Source organism: Podarcis liolepis (assembly GCF_965112155.1).
Source record: "Podarcis liolepis genome assembly, chromosome: 9".
NCBI lineage: Eukaryota > Metazoa > Chordata > Lepidosauria > Squamata > Lacertidae > Podarcis > Podarcis liolepis.
In genome coordinates, this window is record NC_139564.1 from 33867352 (window position 1) to 33881776 (window position 14425).

Sequence of the window (14425 nt, forward strand, 5' to 3'; positions counted from 1 at the left end):
CGTCATCCTAGAAAAACCCTTCCTATTCCTGAACACCAAAGAAGGAAGGACAGTAACGTTGACTTGGGTGGGAGAGGATGCACATCCATAGGAGTGGAGCCTCTTGCCTACAGGCCTAATTAGGTCCATCACTGGTCCTAGTCTGGCTCATGAACCTGTTTCCCCAAAATCATGTTCACCTGCTGCACATGTCCACCTGCTCCTTAGGTGAAGTGTGGAGGAAGGAGACACACTACTGCCAATGAAAAGTCAGGAACATTCAAGTGTGTTCCTGATTGTTCATTGGCTTGCTGTCACTGTAAATCTGCTGATAGAACAAGCCCACTGGGATCATCATGGGGAACTCGATACTATAGCCAATCCTTGCCCAAAGTGGAGTTTGTAATCACTGCATGTCAGCTGACAGGCAGTGAGTTCAAGCTCATTGGATTCGCTGCACTACTGAGCTTCCCATGGGGAACTGGACAGTGGAGTTGACCCATGAAGAAAGTAGGGCTTGTAGTGACTACCTGATGGTTGGTAACACATCAGGTTTCACTTAGCTTGGTTTTCCTTGGTAGCATGGCTGCAAAGTCATTTAGCATCATAGTGATTTCAGGTGATTGGCAGGTGCTTGAGGCCTGTCCATCTGTCAAAGTGGCCTCCAAGGATTTGGCACACAGTTGCTGGATCCAATTTTTACCCTTGTTGCAGTAGGAAAGGTTGTGGTAACAGGGTTGAGGAAATTTTTTCAGCCTAAGGACTATATCCTCTTCTGATCAATCCTCCTGAGGACCACATGCCCATGGTGGGTGGAGCAAGGGCAAAAGTGGGTGGAGCAGGAAATGTAAACTTTGCTTTCAGAAAGTAGTTTCAGAAAGGCTGGTTTGCTTTCAGAAAGGCTAGTTTCTACACAAATTCACAAGCCCTCACCCTGTATCCTTCCTCCAGACAAGTAAGAGACATCATTAGACTTTAATGACGTATTTTGACCCAGCAAAACACTTACATTGCAAAGCATGGTCAGTCAGGAGTGTGGTTTCGGGGAGGGAATTAGAGAAGTTTGGTGGAGGTCTGCATTTGATCCGTCCCTGGGCATGAGATTCTCCATCCCTGATACAAAAGGCAAAAGTGCCCCAGAATAGAGCCCTCCCATCAAGCTGCCTACTTTACTGCAGGAAAGCGTGCCTTCTGTTTTCTGTATTATTGTGTTTGGCAGGTTTCAAATTTCTTCAGCTGAAAAAACTGAAAAAACTAGGGAAAGCAGTTATTAACACATTATATTCTATTTCAGCAGTCATTGTTTCTGATTACAGAAATAACATGCATTAGACTTGTTCTCCTTTTGTTGCTAAACAGCCTCCCAAAGACCTCTACCCATTAACTGAAGCAGAACATTGCTACATCTATTGTTGAGAAGCACCGACATTATGAGACCCAGATTCTGCTTTTCTCACATAAGCTCATCCTTTGTACCTTGTAAACTTCCTGGGACTCAAGGCCATTGTTCTTCCAGTAATTACCGGTACCTAGCTCACTATAAGGATACTTTTTAAAGAGTTCCTCTATTTATATGTATGCAAAACCATTGTGAATTATACACCAATGTGACATAACTCAGACTCATAAGGCAGAGTCAGAGTTCTTCAAGGGTAGGGATGGAAAATTCACTTCCAGGGCATTATGAGAATAATACTTTACAAAGCAATTCACCACCACCCCATCTGCTAAACTCTCCTGCCTAAGCAGGCCTACCAGCAGTCACCAGCAGTTTCACTGGGGGGAGCCCTGTCAGTGGCAGCCAGAAGAAAGTGCCAAATGAAGTCTTCAGAGGAAAGGGAAGGCTGAGTCAGTCCATTGGGATCCAGGCCTAATCATTGTGCCACAAAAATGCACTAGGGAAAACAGCATACAAATATGCACTGCATTACTGAAAATTGCTTGCAAAATGTTCGTATTAATCAAAACTGCATGCCAAATTTTGTAGATTAGGATAAATTTGCACTGAAATGCTAATTAATTTTCATGTTAATTTAAAAAAACACACAAATTGCAGTGGAAAATGTGCAGAGCTAAATTTAAGACTGAATAAAAAAAATGAAAAAAGGAAATAAACTGAGATGGACATATTTATCCATGTGTGTACACAACACAACCTTCATGGAGATGTTTGGCACTCTTGAGTTTCACAAATTAAAGATACAATGTTTCGACGGATGACTTGGTTGTAGTGGGTTTTCTTTCAACATTGGTTGTGAAATTCCACACACACACACACACACACACACACACACACACAAAATATTCTGTGTGATTTCAAGCACTTTATCTGTGTTTGTGTATTTATAACATGTCTCATTTCATATTTCACAGCATGAGTAGGCAATAGCTTAGAATCTTTTGATTCAGGCTTATTTCATATGAACTTCTGGTGGCCTTTACACAAGTAAAGGAGAGCACTGTTTGTACAATATCTCATAATCTATCATTTCTGTGTACTTCACTTTTGAGATCACTGAATATAATAAAAAACTTTTTTTAAAAAGGTCCAAGCATTTTTCACCAGATACGATCTGGCATCATGGGTTTTCAAGACATTGCCTTGTACTGCTTCATTTGCAATAAGAGCATTTTCCTCATGGGAGTATTGTATAAGTAAAAAAGGTAAAGGGACTCCTGACCATTAGGTCCAGTCGCGACCGACTCATCTCACTTTATTGGCCAAGGGAGCGGCGTACAGCTTGACTAAGCCGCTTCTGGCGAACCAGAGCAGCGCACGGAAAAGCTGCTTACCTTCCTGCCGGAGCAGTACCTATTTATCTACTTGCACTTTGATGTGCTTTCGAACTGCTTGGTTGGCAGGAGCAGGGATCGAGCAATGGGAGCTCACCCTGTCACGGGGATTCGAACCGCCGACCTTCTGATCAGCAAGTCCTAGGCTCTGTGGTTTAACCCACAGCACCACCCACGTCCCTATTGTATAAGTACTGATGTAAAAAAACCCCAGCATTTTAAAACTAAGAGCCATTATTACCCATGCTCAGAACAGACCTATTGAAACAATGGGTCTTCTCTTAGATTGAATATCACCTATGCAATGTGGTGTTTTCCCAACAGAAACACAACAATAGGAGCCAACTCATTGGGGCCAAAGTCCTTTCACCCCACCCCCCTAAAATATTTGAGGGGTCTGCTTACTTGGTCTCTCTCTCTCCCCCCCCCCCCCCCCCGATTTCATTCAAGTTGGCACCTCAGAACACAACTATAATTTCAGGACTAAATTCAGGTATGAAGAAAGCGAGACAAAAGTGAAATGGGGATAGTGCTGTTATTAAGATGAAAGATTTACAAGATGTAAATAAGGAAAAGGAATTATATATCCCATTGACAAATGAATATATTTCCTGTCTTGATTGCCTTGCATCTCTTCCTGGAGAACAAGACCTGCTGTTTGTATTTCAGTTCATTGGAAAACTCACACCCAGTGTACATTCTTCAGTGGAAAACTGTTGGAATGCAGGCAGGAACTTCCTCAGAAGGAAACACCTTAAGACAATAATCCTGAAAGCAATGTTTAAAGTGGATAGTTGCTATGGTGGTGTATCCACAAAAAGATTTTGACAAAAGGCACATATTATGCACCTTGACAGTAGTCTAGGTGTAGGTTTTTATGCTTCACGTTTATAAGATAATCACATCAACTGTAAAATTTGATATTTGCATATTTACCTATTTAAGGAGTCACATCAACTGTAAAATTTGGTATTTGCATATTTACCTATTTAAGGAGGAGTAGGATGGCCTCTAGTGGTACATATCTGTATAGGAAAAACCCCACACAGTAAACTATCTAAACAAATCTAGATTTCTGATACAAAGGAAGTACATTGGCTGACAACTATGATTACTTGTTTTTAGAAGAATTAGAAACTAAGTTCATTTTATTTTTTGGCATTTCTTTTGACATGTTATATCTAAATTCATGATGCTTTGTTTCTACCACATGTTAACTGTGCTGCCAAACTCCTTGCTCTAAATACTATGGTGGGTTTTTTGTTTTGTTTTAAAGCGGATAATAATAGTGAACTCAGTGGCCCACAAAAATTTGATGTCAAGTGAATAATTTATTCATTTTGGTATTAAAACTCTCAAGACTTATTTTTTTCCTACAGAAAATGAGAAGGGGTGGGGAGAAAGAGAGAAAGCAAGAGAGGGAAATGGCTCCATTTACAATTTAGACAAAAGTATTTCTTTTTTATTCTCAGCTTGCCACTGACTATGGAAGTGCTGCTTAATGAAAATATATTAAAGTGAAAATATTAAAGAATCTACTGAGAAGGATACCTTCCAGGTAAGGGCACACAGGTGTTAAAATAGGCATCTGCATGCATATCCCAAGCTAGATGATGAAATCTGTGAGTAAACTGGTGTTATGTGCTCAGTTTCTGCCTACATCCAGCTGTGCACTGCTGTGGATGAATACTGCCAGTGAAATTATTGGCAATAACACAGCATAACTGTTTGAGCATGGGGTGGTGATGGAGGGAAATTCAAACCCCAGGTTCCCTAGAGCAGCCAGATGCTATACACACATTGAATTGAATTTCAGCTAAGGCTTCCCCAACATACTTTGATTCCTGAGATGGATGATGAAAGCTGACCAGATTTGTAGTTGAATCTTACTTCAACACAAGTAAATGAACAGTGCCTAACTCCACAGCAGCAGCTCTGTTCTCCATCACCTCATCACCATTGTCTTCTGCCCATCTCACATTTGCCACCTGAGGTGGCTGCCTCATTTTGCCTAGTGGTAGAGCTGGACCTAACTTTGGCCCATCTATGATAACAGAGGGCTTACAGAACTTATAGGGGTTTATTTACATAAAACTGAAAAGTTCTTTTTAATAACTTTGTGTTTGTTTTAATTATCAAGTACCGTATTTTTCGCTCTATAACACGCTCCCAACCATAACACGCACTTAGTTTTTAGAGGAGGAAAACAAGAAAAAAATATTCTAAACGAAACAGTGGATGTATGATTTTTATGGTTCATGCTGTGGCCACAGACATGTGATCTGACGGTGAGTTTGGGGTAGCCCAATGCAAAAATCCTGAGGATCCATGTGGATCCATGCTTTGTAACCACGTTTTAAGTGGGGAAGGAAGGAAAAGCATTCAAGGGACAAGGAGCAGCGTGGGGTGTGTGGCGAAGGAGCTTTATGGTGAGCTGAGTGGGGAGGAGGGAGGGAAAGAGCACTATTGCTTTAAAGGTATACTTAAGGTATTTGCCCTGTGCCTGGGGTTTTTTCCATTTAACAGTTTGCAGCCTTTTCCTTCTGCTCCTTGTTTTGAGGCAGAATAGATTTGAGCAAGTGAGGAGGACTTGGATTGCAGGGGATTTGCCATTAGCTGTGTAAAAGCGCTCCTCCTTGCAGACTGAGTGATAAGCAGCCACCAGCAGCAAAAGAATGGAGAACAAAAAAGCGGTAGGGGCACTAGGACCCAGACAATGCTCAAATCTATCCCGCCTGAAAACAAGCTGCTCCATCCCAGCGGATCAGCTGAGACGCGGGGGATTTGTGAAGTTTTCCCCTCTCCCTCATCCCTCCCCAGCCTTTTCTTTTTTTACTTCCTGGTTTTCACTGCGCTCATGGCTCAGAGCTTGAGGTTGGTTTTATTTTACTGCTGGTTGCTTAAATTTTATCTTTCCTGCCGTCCCTCTGCAGCCTCATTGCTCTGTTTAGAGAGCGCGCAGACCTTTGCTAGCGTCTGTCCCTCCTCCGTGTCCGCTTTGCTGCCATGGCTCTCCTTCCCTCCCTCCTTCCCGGCTCCAGGTCGCTTTAAAGCAAGCAAAGTGAGAGCCTCGTAGAGTGTGTAAGCGGCTCCCGCTTTGCTTGACTGACGGCAGCCATGGCTCTGATCCGTGCATTCGCTCCGTAACACGCACAGGCATTTTCCCTTACTTTCTAGGAGCAAAAAAGTGCGTGTTTTGGAGCGAAAATTACGGTAACATATTTGCAAATAAATTCTGAAATAAGTTCAAGCTATTTCACATATTTAGTACATTATATTCCATTTCCAATGAATACATAGTCGTGTATCATCAAACCTTATCCGAGAACATCTAAGGTCCAGTATTAGAAAATGTGATATTCAGTAACATGAAATCTAGATTGACTTTCCTCAAGTCCATATTCCTTTGTTTTATTTCCTTCGCAAAAACAATAATTCAGACAAAAAATGTAAAACCACTTTTTGGGATATCACTTGCCACAAAATATAAGCCAATTTTGGACATCCTAGAGAAGCAAAGTTAGAAAAATGACAAGTGAATTTTATTTCAGACAATAGATGGGGGGGGGGAGTAAGTTCAAAACATGAAGTACAGAATGCTTCAAGTACAAATAAAGTTTTGTATAAGTGAAGTCTGCGCCCCCCTTTTATCTCTCCATACACATGAGTTGCCATTTCCTGACATACAATATCAGAAACATATTCCTTAAACACTTAGGTTCAGCATCTGCCATTCCCAGAGAACCATGGAAAAGACGCACAAACATTAAACCTGCACTTCTACTCCTTCACATCTGAAGTATCTTTTGCAGTTCTGAAAACTACTGAATAGCAGAACTAGCTTTCTGGATATGATGTGTGGTGTGAGTTGCTAAGCAACTGATTTTACAGGCTTGGGAATCTAACTCTCTAAGAGTTGCTGAATGACTGGGTAGTGGAATGCCTAAAACTGGCATCCAGGAACCTTGCAATATTTTGAATAAGAAATCCCCCCTTATATACATTTATTGGCAGATGGGGCCAATGACAGAAGTATTGCCCCAAAGCAATAGTTATTGTGATCAAACAGCTAGTATCACATCTGTCTGCTTCCCTAGTTCATGCACAATACCCCTCCCATCCTCTATGGGAAGGGCCATAGTTCAGAGGTGGAGAATTTGGCTGGCACACAGTGTCAGCAAACAGATAGGTAGCCGTGTTGGTCTGCCATAGTCAAAATAAAAAAATTCCTTCCAGTAGCACCTTAAAGACCAACTAAGTTAGTTCTTGGTATGAGCAAAGTCACCCAAAATTCACACAGGAAATACAGACATTTGGGGAGACATTTGTTCACACAGGAAATACAGACATTTGGGGAGGCCATAGTGCAAGGTGTCAGCATAATGTCAGCAAAGTCACCCAAATAATGCAGACGTTGTCCAGAGAGAAGAATAAATCCTGATAACACTTTAGTAAGTGAGCAGAATAAATACAGCTCATCAGAGCATGTGCAAACTCACTAAAGATAATGCTACCTTCACCAATTGCTAAGCAATGCCTCCACCCCACCTTCTTTGCTAGCTGACTCAATGGCAACAGAATTAACACATAAGCTGCAATGGGAATGATCCCTGCTGTTGTACTACTTCCAAAATGTCCTGGCATCAATCCCTTGAGTCTCCAGCTGTGGCTGTGAAAGGACCCTACATGAAATCCTGTAGAGCCACTGCCAGGCAATGTAGATAATACTGAGCTAGATGGACCAGTGATCTGACTCACTATAATGCAAGTTCCTATATTCCGTTCCTTTTCACTCATTTTCCAGCATTGTTCCAGGACATTGTGAGCTGTCACCCCTTTTCCTCCCTTTTTGTTAAATCGGAGAGAATATTTGGAGGGCATTCTCCACATTTGCTCTCTGTTTTGAGGGAGAGTGTGGGGGGGAAAATTTACCTTTCATTAATTGTGGACTTGGCTTTAAAATAAAGAGTGGTGTGTGTGTGTGTGTGTGTGTGTGTGTGTGCGTGTGTGTGTGCTGACAGACTAACCCCTGGCTCTAAAGAAAATTGCTATGAGGAAGACTAGAGCGATCAGCATTAGGCTTGAAAGCATTCATTGAAGGCTGAAGAAGTTGGTAATATCACTTACACTTGAATTGTTCACACAGGAAATACAGACATTTGGGGAGGCCATAGTGCAAGGAACAGAAAATTCAGCACAATATTGTCATGGGTTAAAAAAACCAAACCAAAACAAAACAAAAACCAAGACTGAAAGTGAGGAAAGACTGGCATATTATGAGAAGGGTATGAATGACAGCACAGTGTAGCTAGTAGAAGGAAACAGACTGTCTGGCAATTCTGGATAAAGCAGGGCATTACTTAGCAGAATAGTTCTTCTGCCAATGCCAATAGTAAACAGCATTTCAAAGCATCCTGGGGAAAAAGCCGATGAAGTCAAAAAATGCTGCTGTTCTGCCACAATATTCAAACTGATGCATTAAACATGTAATGCAATGTCTTAAAAGGAGTTTCTTCATCTCCTGATCTTTCTTTTTAATAAATGGACAGCACAAAACAGATTTCAATATACGTACAGTATATCACATTTGGAAAGAAGAACATTCAAGGAAATCAGAAGGATTTATTATTATTATTTTAAGGAGGTGCATTTCCTTGCAATGTCAAATGATAATTGGGCGTCTTGGTCACACACTCCAAATAATCAGTTGTTTCATTCACAAGGAGCTCCCCATTAGAAGCAGGAGCTTGTACATTTGGTTTCTGCTCTCACCCACTGGCTAAGCATGGTTACTGAAAGCAGTGGCATAGCATGGGTTGCCAGTGTCCAGGGCAAGTATCCTTGCAAATATACCTTAGCACAAGAGTCTTCTGCCCTCTTGTGGTTTACCACAACTAGTATTCAGAAGCATTACTGCCTTTGACATAGGCAAAGCGTAACCATGATGCCTTGTAGCCTTATCCTGGGAACTTTTGCATGTTCTGTCCCCAGCATGAAATCCAACAAGGCTAGAAGATTCTTATGTGTCTCACATCTACTGCAGGCAGCAATGCAAAGCTTTTCCAAAACTGCTGTGGTTCAAAACTGCTGTCACAAAATGGCTCCCAAGGGAGCATCTGGAATAACACAAAATGGCTGCCACAGAAGAGGCTGGGGAGGGTGCAAGCATGCCTCCCATGAGTTGTTCCATTAAACACTAGTAGTTGTACTCACAGGCAGAAGGTCTTTGCATTTCTCCTCTGTTCAGAATGGGTTAGAGGGTGGGTGTCCAGTCCTGGCATCCAGTGAAATGTGTGTGTGTGTGTGTTTAAGAGGATTTTTTCAATGTAGGAGCAGTTAAGCTAATGATAACAGAAACTGAACAGGAAGAGCATTTTATCATATATTGTGGTTTTTAAGATATATGTAATGGGACCTTTGTCGGCACCATAAGAAGTGCTGGTGGGCACATTGGTGCCACTGGGCACCATGTTGGTGATTCCTGCAGCAAGGTAATTGAAACTTTATTCAGTACCTCCAATCTGCAATATTTCTCCACATTCATTCTGTGTCCAGTTTCTTTTCTCCCTACTCCCCCTGCTGCTTTGAATTGCTGAAAAATAACACACACAAAATGGCCCACCTCTGTTAAATTGAAGTAGCCAGGCCTTACACATTTGCCTGGTCAACAAAGCAATTATTTCTGCTCATTGCTCTGCTGCTTTCCAAGCTGAAACCAGTGACCCCAGGATCCCTGAAACAGATAGTACCCTCTGGGTCAAAATACAGGCATAGCAAACTATTGCCCCAGCGTGGCTCTGACAGATGATAAGCTAAAGAAGGTCTATGGTAGATACAACTATGACAGTAATGAAACAATATGAGTAAAGCTTATTATCTTCATTAATTTTCACTCAATTTCCACCATACTGGGAAGATATTAGTTTGCTAATATTGTCTGTCTGATTTAGGAAGAAATTCATCCCCTGAGCAAAACAAACAAAACTAAAAACAAACAAAGCCCCCTATTGATACCATGCTACCATCACATTTTCAAGTGATAAAAAGTTAATACTGTGTTAATGCAGTTTTTAAATGCTTTATAATTGCTATCCTAGTGCAAATTATTTGTTTTTTATTATTGCTGTTTACCAAAGCTCATTGGCCTGTCAATTGGGGATCTTGGAAAGCAGTCTCCTGGGAACTGTCAGTGACATCAGATTACTTGTAATAAGCATCGCATAGAAATTAAAATACATTTTTAATACATTCAGTTTCATGTATCCTCCTCATCCTCAACTTACATGCATCTCTAAGAGGCAAATGCAGTAACATTAATATAAACGCTAGGCTCCAAGCTTGTAGTTAGTTCCTTGAACAACATTAAAACTAGAAATTGGGAAATTCTCACTGGTATATTTGCAGTTAGCTCAATATTTACAGGTTTTCTTCTGACTGGTAAGGAGGACACAACAGGCAAGTAATGGAAATCAACTGTTTCTTTATTCATATACAATGTATATCTCCATCTCTGTTCCATTTTCTTTCCTTGGCTTTCCTGTTTCTCCATTCTATCATGGTCTACTAGTGAGAGCCATCTGAAAAGAACTAGATAGAATTGAATAGACTACAGCTTTAAAGATTCAAAGCACCTCTCTTTTTCAAATCAAGAACAAAAGGGTGGTAAACTGGGATCAATAGTTAGTTACAACAGCCTCATCTTTCTGCCACTTTTGTTGTATTCTTCTTCCTCCTGGTCAGATAATCATTTGAAGGACTGGAAGCCAGCATTGCTTCTGGAACTTTGTCTTGTCCTTCTTCATCAGTGTTGTCAGGGCCCTCAGCTTTCTGCTCCAAAATAAAGGCAAGCAGCCTCTTAATCTGCTCTTTGCTGGTCCTTCATGAGGTGTTCCATTCTTGAGGATAACTGATCCCTCAGGGTGTCTACATTTTGCAAATGATAGATCCTAGAAAGCCTTTTACTGATTTGTAGCATACATTCAAATGAGATGGAATAATTTCAAATCAAATCAATCTAGGATTCAAAATAATTCATGAATTATAGTTGTTATTTTATGTTCTACATGCTATTCATATTAGTTTTGTTTGTCTTAAATGTGTTTATGAAGTGCCATATCAGAAGATTTGTATACTTGGGTGAGCGCTAGACTGACAGGAAGACTAGCATTGACTTTGTGCCCTGTAAACAGTTCAAAAGATGATATTCATGACACTGAATGTGCAGCAGCCCTATAAGCAAAGAATGTATCTGCTTAGAAACCTTCCCATGCTAGCCTTGGCAGAAATACCCCCTTGCTCCTATCTTTTGTCTTGCTCTTCCTAATTGCCTCCATTCCTGTTCATTCTTGACTAACAAAAAATAGTCGTAGTTAATGATATCCTGCCTTTCCTCCTGAAGGAGACCAGGGCAACTAGTAACAATCATACAGATAAATCCCTGTGGCTTCTTCAGCTTCTGACAACTCTGCCTCCCCCTCTGCCCCCTCTTCTCCCTCTGACCACAAATTGTCATCCCACCTCCAATTCCTTGGCTCTGACACCTCTTCCCCTGGGGAGTGTTTTGGGGGTTCACCAGGTGGTACCTCCCATTACTCCTCCACATCCAGCCAGTCCATGACATAACCTAAATCCAACACTGTGTTGTTGTTGTTGTTTAGTTGTTTTGTCATGTCTGACTCTTCGTGACCCCATGGACCAGAGCACGCCAGGCACTCCTGTCTTCCACTGCCTCCCGCAGCTTGGTCATACTCATGTTGGTAGCTTTGAAAACACTGTCCAACCATCTCGTCCTCTGTCGTCCCCTTCTCCTTGTTCCCTCAGTCTTTCCCTACATCAGGGAGTTCCCAACATCAGGGAGTTCCAGGGAGTCTTCTATTCTCATGAGGTGGCCAAAGTATTGGAGCCTCAGCTTCAGGATCTGTGAGCACTCAGGGCTGATTTCCTTCAGAATGAATGGGTTTGATCTTCTTGCAGTCCATTGGATTCTCAAGAATCTCCTCCATCACCATAATTCAAAAGCATCAATTCTTTGGCGATCATTCTTCTTTATGGCCCAGCTCTCACTTCCATACATCACTACTGGGAAAACCATAGCTTTAACTATACGGACCTTTGTTGGCAAGGTGATGTCTCTGCTTTTTAAGATCTTTTCTAGGTTTGTCATCACTTTGAGGTACTGAGATACTGGGTTTATTTTTATTTTTTTACAGTATCACAATTCTGTAAATTCACATTCCACATGACTCAGATATTTTCTGCATTCTTCAGATTACCTTCTCATTCTGTTTACAGTCAGGTTTAGTTCGTCTTTTTATGCACACATGCCCTGCATTTGCTCATCTTTTACACATCCTTTCATATGGGCAAAGCTTTGTTTCATTTAGATCTTTTTACCCTTTCCCCCAAATTATTCTCCCTTTCTTTTGAAGGAAAATAATAGGCATGCAAAAAATAGAACCTGAGGCCATGTTTACACACTTACTTCTGTCAAATAAAATGTGAACATGCTTTGTTTACAGTTCTGTTCTCAGTGAGAGAACAGTTAAAGAGAAGAAGGAAGAATACAGACTCCTTTTTAAAGAGAAATTTACACTGCTCCTCTAGTATTCTTGTTGTGATTATCTGTGCTTTTGGGGGGCTGGAACTAATATATTGAGGTGCTGCTATTCATATATTGATAAAAGTGTCATTGGTGTCAGCACAAAATGGCTGCCATGAACAGTGGTGGAGGAATCTTCTCCAGCACCCAGGGTGGGATGCCGAGGGGTGGGGTGAACCATCTAAAAGCGCATGCATGATGTCCGTATGGACTGTGCATGCGCAGCATCCCATACAGACTGCACACGTGCGGCAGCCCATATGGCCGCTGTGTGAGAGGCAGCCCACATGGATGCTGTATGGACGGCATGCGAGAGCAGCAGCCCGTACGGACGCCATGCGAGCAGCGCCCATACTAACTGCATGCGCGCCTTTGGCCGCTCTACAGCTGGGGGGGTAGCGGGCCATCTTGTCACACACACCCCAGAGTGGTGCCGGGGTGGCCCGCCTCTCTGCCTCTCCCCTTGTACACCCCTGGCCATGAAGAGCAGAGAGAGAGAGACTGAGGCATAGAGTTGCCACTACAATGAGTACTGTCACATCACATATAAATCCTTAAAGGTCGCAATTACCATCAAAATGGTTAAATTATTGATACATTTTAAAGTTTTCAACTTGACTGGAAGCTGGCTTGAAAGCCAAGCTGAGGCACACATTAGATTAGCCAGGGGTAACCAATGTGATGCCTCCAGATGTTGCTGGACTACAAACATCATCATCCCTGAGCATTGGCTTTGCTGGTTGGGGCTGATGGGAGCTGGAGTCTATGAACATCTGGGAGCAAGTCACCAAGGAAGCAATCCTAACTCTCAGCCAGGATCAGAGGGGCTGAATGAAGCAGTGGTGTCACTGCTGCATCTGAAGTCTGGCCGCTTGTGCTATGGAGAAAGGTGTCTCTTCTATAAGAGAAGTTCAAAAGAATAGCTGTAGGATGCCTTCACAGAAATCCACTTACCTACCTGATGACTGTTCAGTGTCCTAGTCAGGTGGCAAGGCAGGGAGAAGGGTACCATTTTCTGTTTCACCTCAGGCAGAAACATGTTTTGGGCCAGCCCCTAGTCCCAGTTCTATAGACCTGAGCCAAAAAGGTTCAACAAATAACTTTCAGCTCAACTCTAGCAGAACAAATCCACTCGTTGTTAGCAGGAAACACCATCTTTAATATATTGCTTTTCATTCCCAATTAGACTATCGCATTGCAACTGAGGATCCTAAAATATGAACATGTATGCCTTAACCCATCACTCTGTCCATTAAAACTGCTATCACTGATCACATCCATCAGTTAATCAACTGAACCCTTATTTGGTTATTCTACTAATTAAGCAGATTAAGTTTGCAGCCCTAGTTAAGACAGATAAATAAATATAATATAAAATATAAAATCAGTGCAGAGGCTCAATGTAAATATCTGTTGTTTCATTGAAGTCAAGGCTCATAAAATTGTAAAAACATCTGCTGCTAGAAAAGAAAGCAAAATACTGCATAAATTAGGGGAAAGAAGCTAAAGGGAGAGCATCATTAGTGTTGTGTCTCTGCAGTATGATGCTTCCTGCTCCATTTAGCACAATAGAAACCAGGATCAAAACAGCCTAAAAGGGAATTTTGGACTCCAAGGTGCAGTTTTTGTCCTCACTTACTTAGTCATATCTCTTATTTAAAATATTGGGCAGAAAACCTCTGAAACGAGGGGCAGAACTGAGCCTGTAGTTTACAATACACAAGACAAATGTCAAAATCTGGAAGCATCATGGAATGCAAGTTGGAAAAAACTTGCAACAAAAGAGCAGATTATAAAGAAACATCATATGTAGACACAAGGCCGTCTTTACCTGGGGGTGCAGGGCACCCGAGCGCTGAATTCTGGGGGGCGCCAGGCACCCATCGCTGAAGCCGCCTAACTCTTAGATATCTACCTCAAGGATGTCTAACTGGTTCACCGCAGGTGAATGGTGTCAGTCATGGTCTATCGCCGGGCCATTTATGTTCTCTTTTGCGGAAGAGCTGCAGAATCAATATATCCGGCGCCACCCCCTAGTGGTGTCTTTCATTTTCG

General features: G+C 41.9%; 1 long non-coding RNA gene across 1 annotated transcript in view; it reads left to right on the top strand.

The window, feature by feature from the left end:
• The first annotated feature begins 4243 nt into the window (after positions 1–4243).
• The window catches only part of LOC310714687, a 91520-nt gene continuing 81338 nt past the window's right edge, over positions 4244–14425 (top strand). The window contains exon 1 of the long non-coding RNA XR_014529973.1: positions 4244–4330. This is a non-coding gene — a long non-coding RNA (uncharacterized lncRNA). The remainder of the gene's footprint in view (positions 4331–14425) is intronic.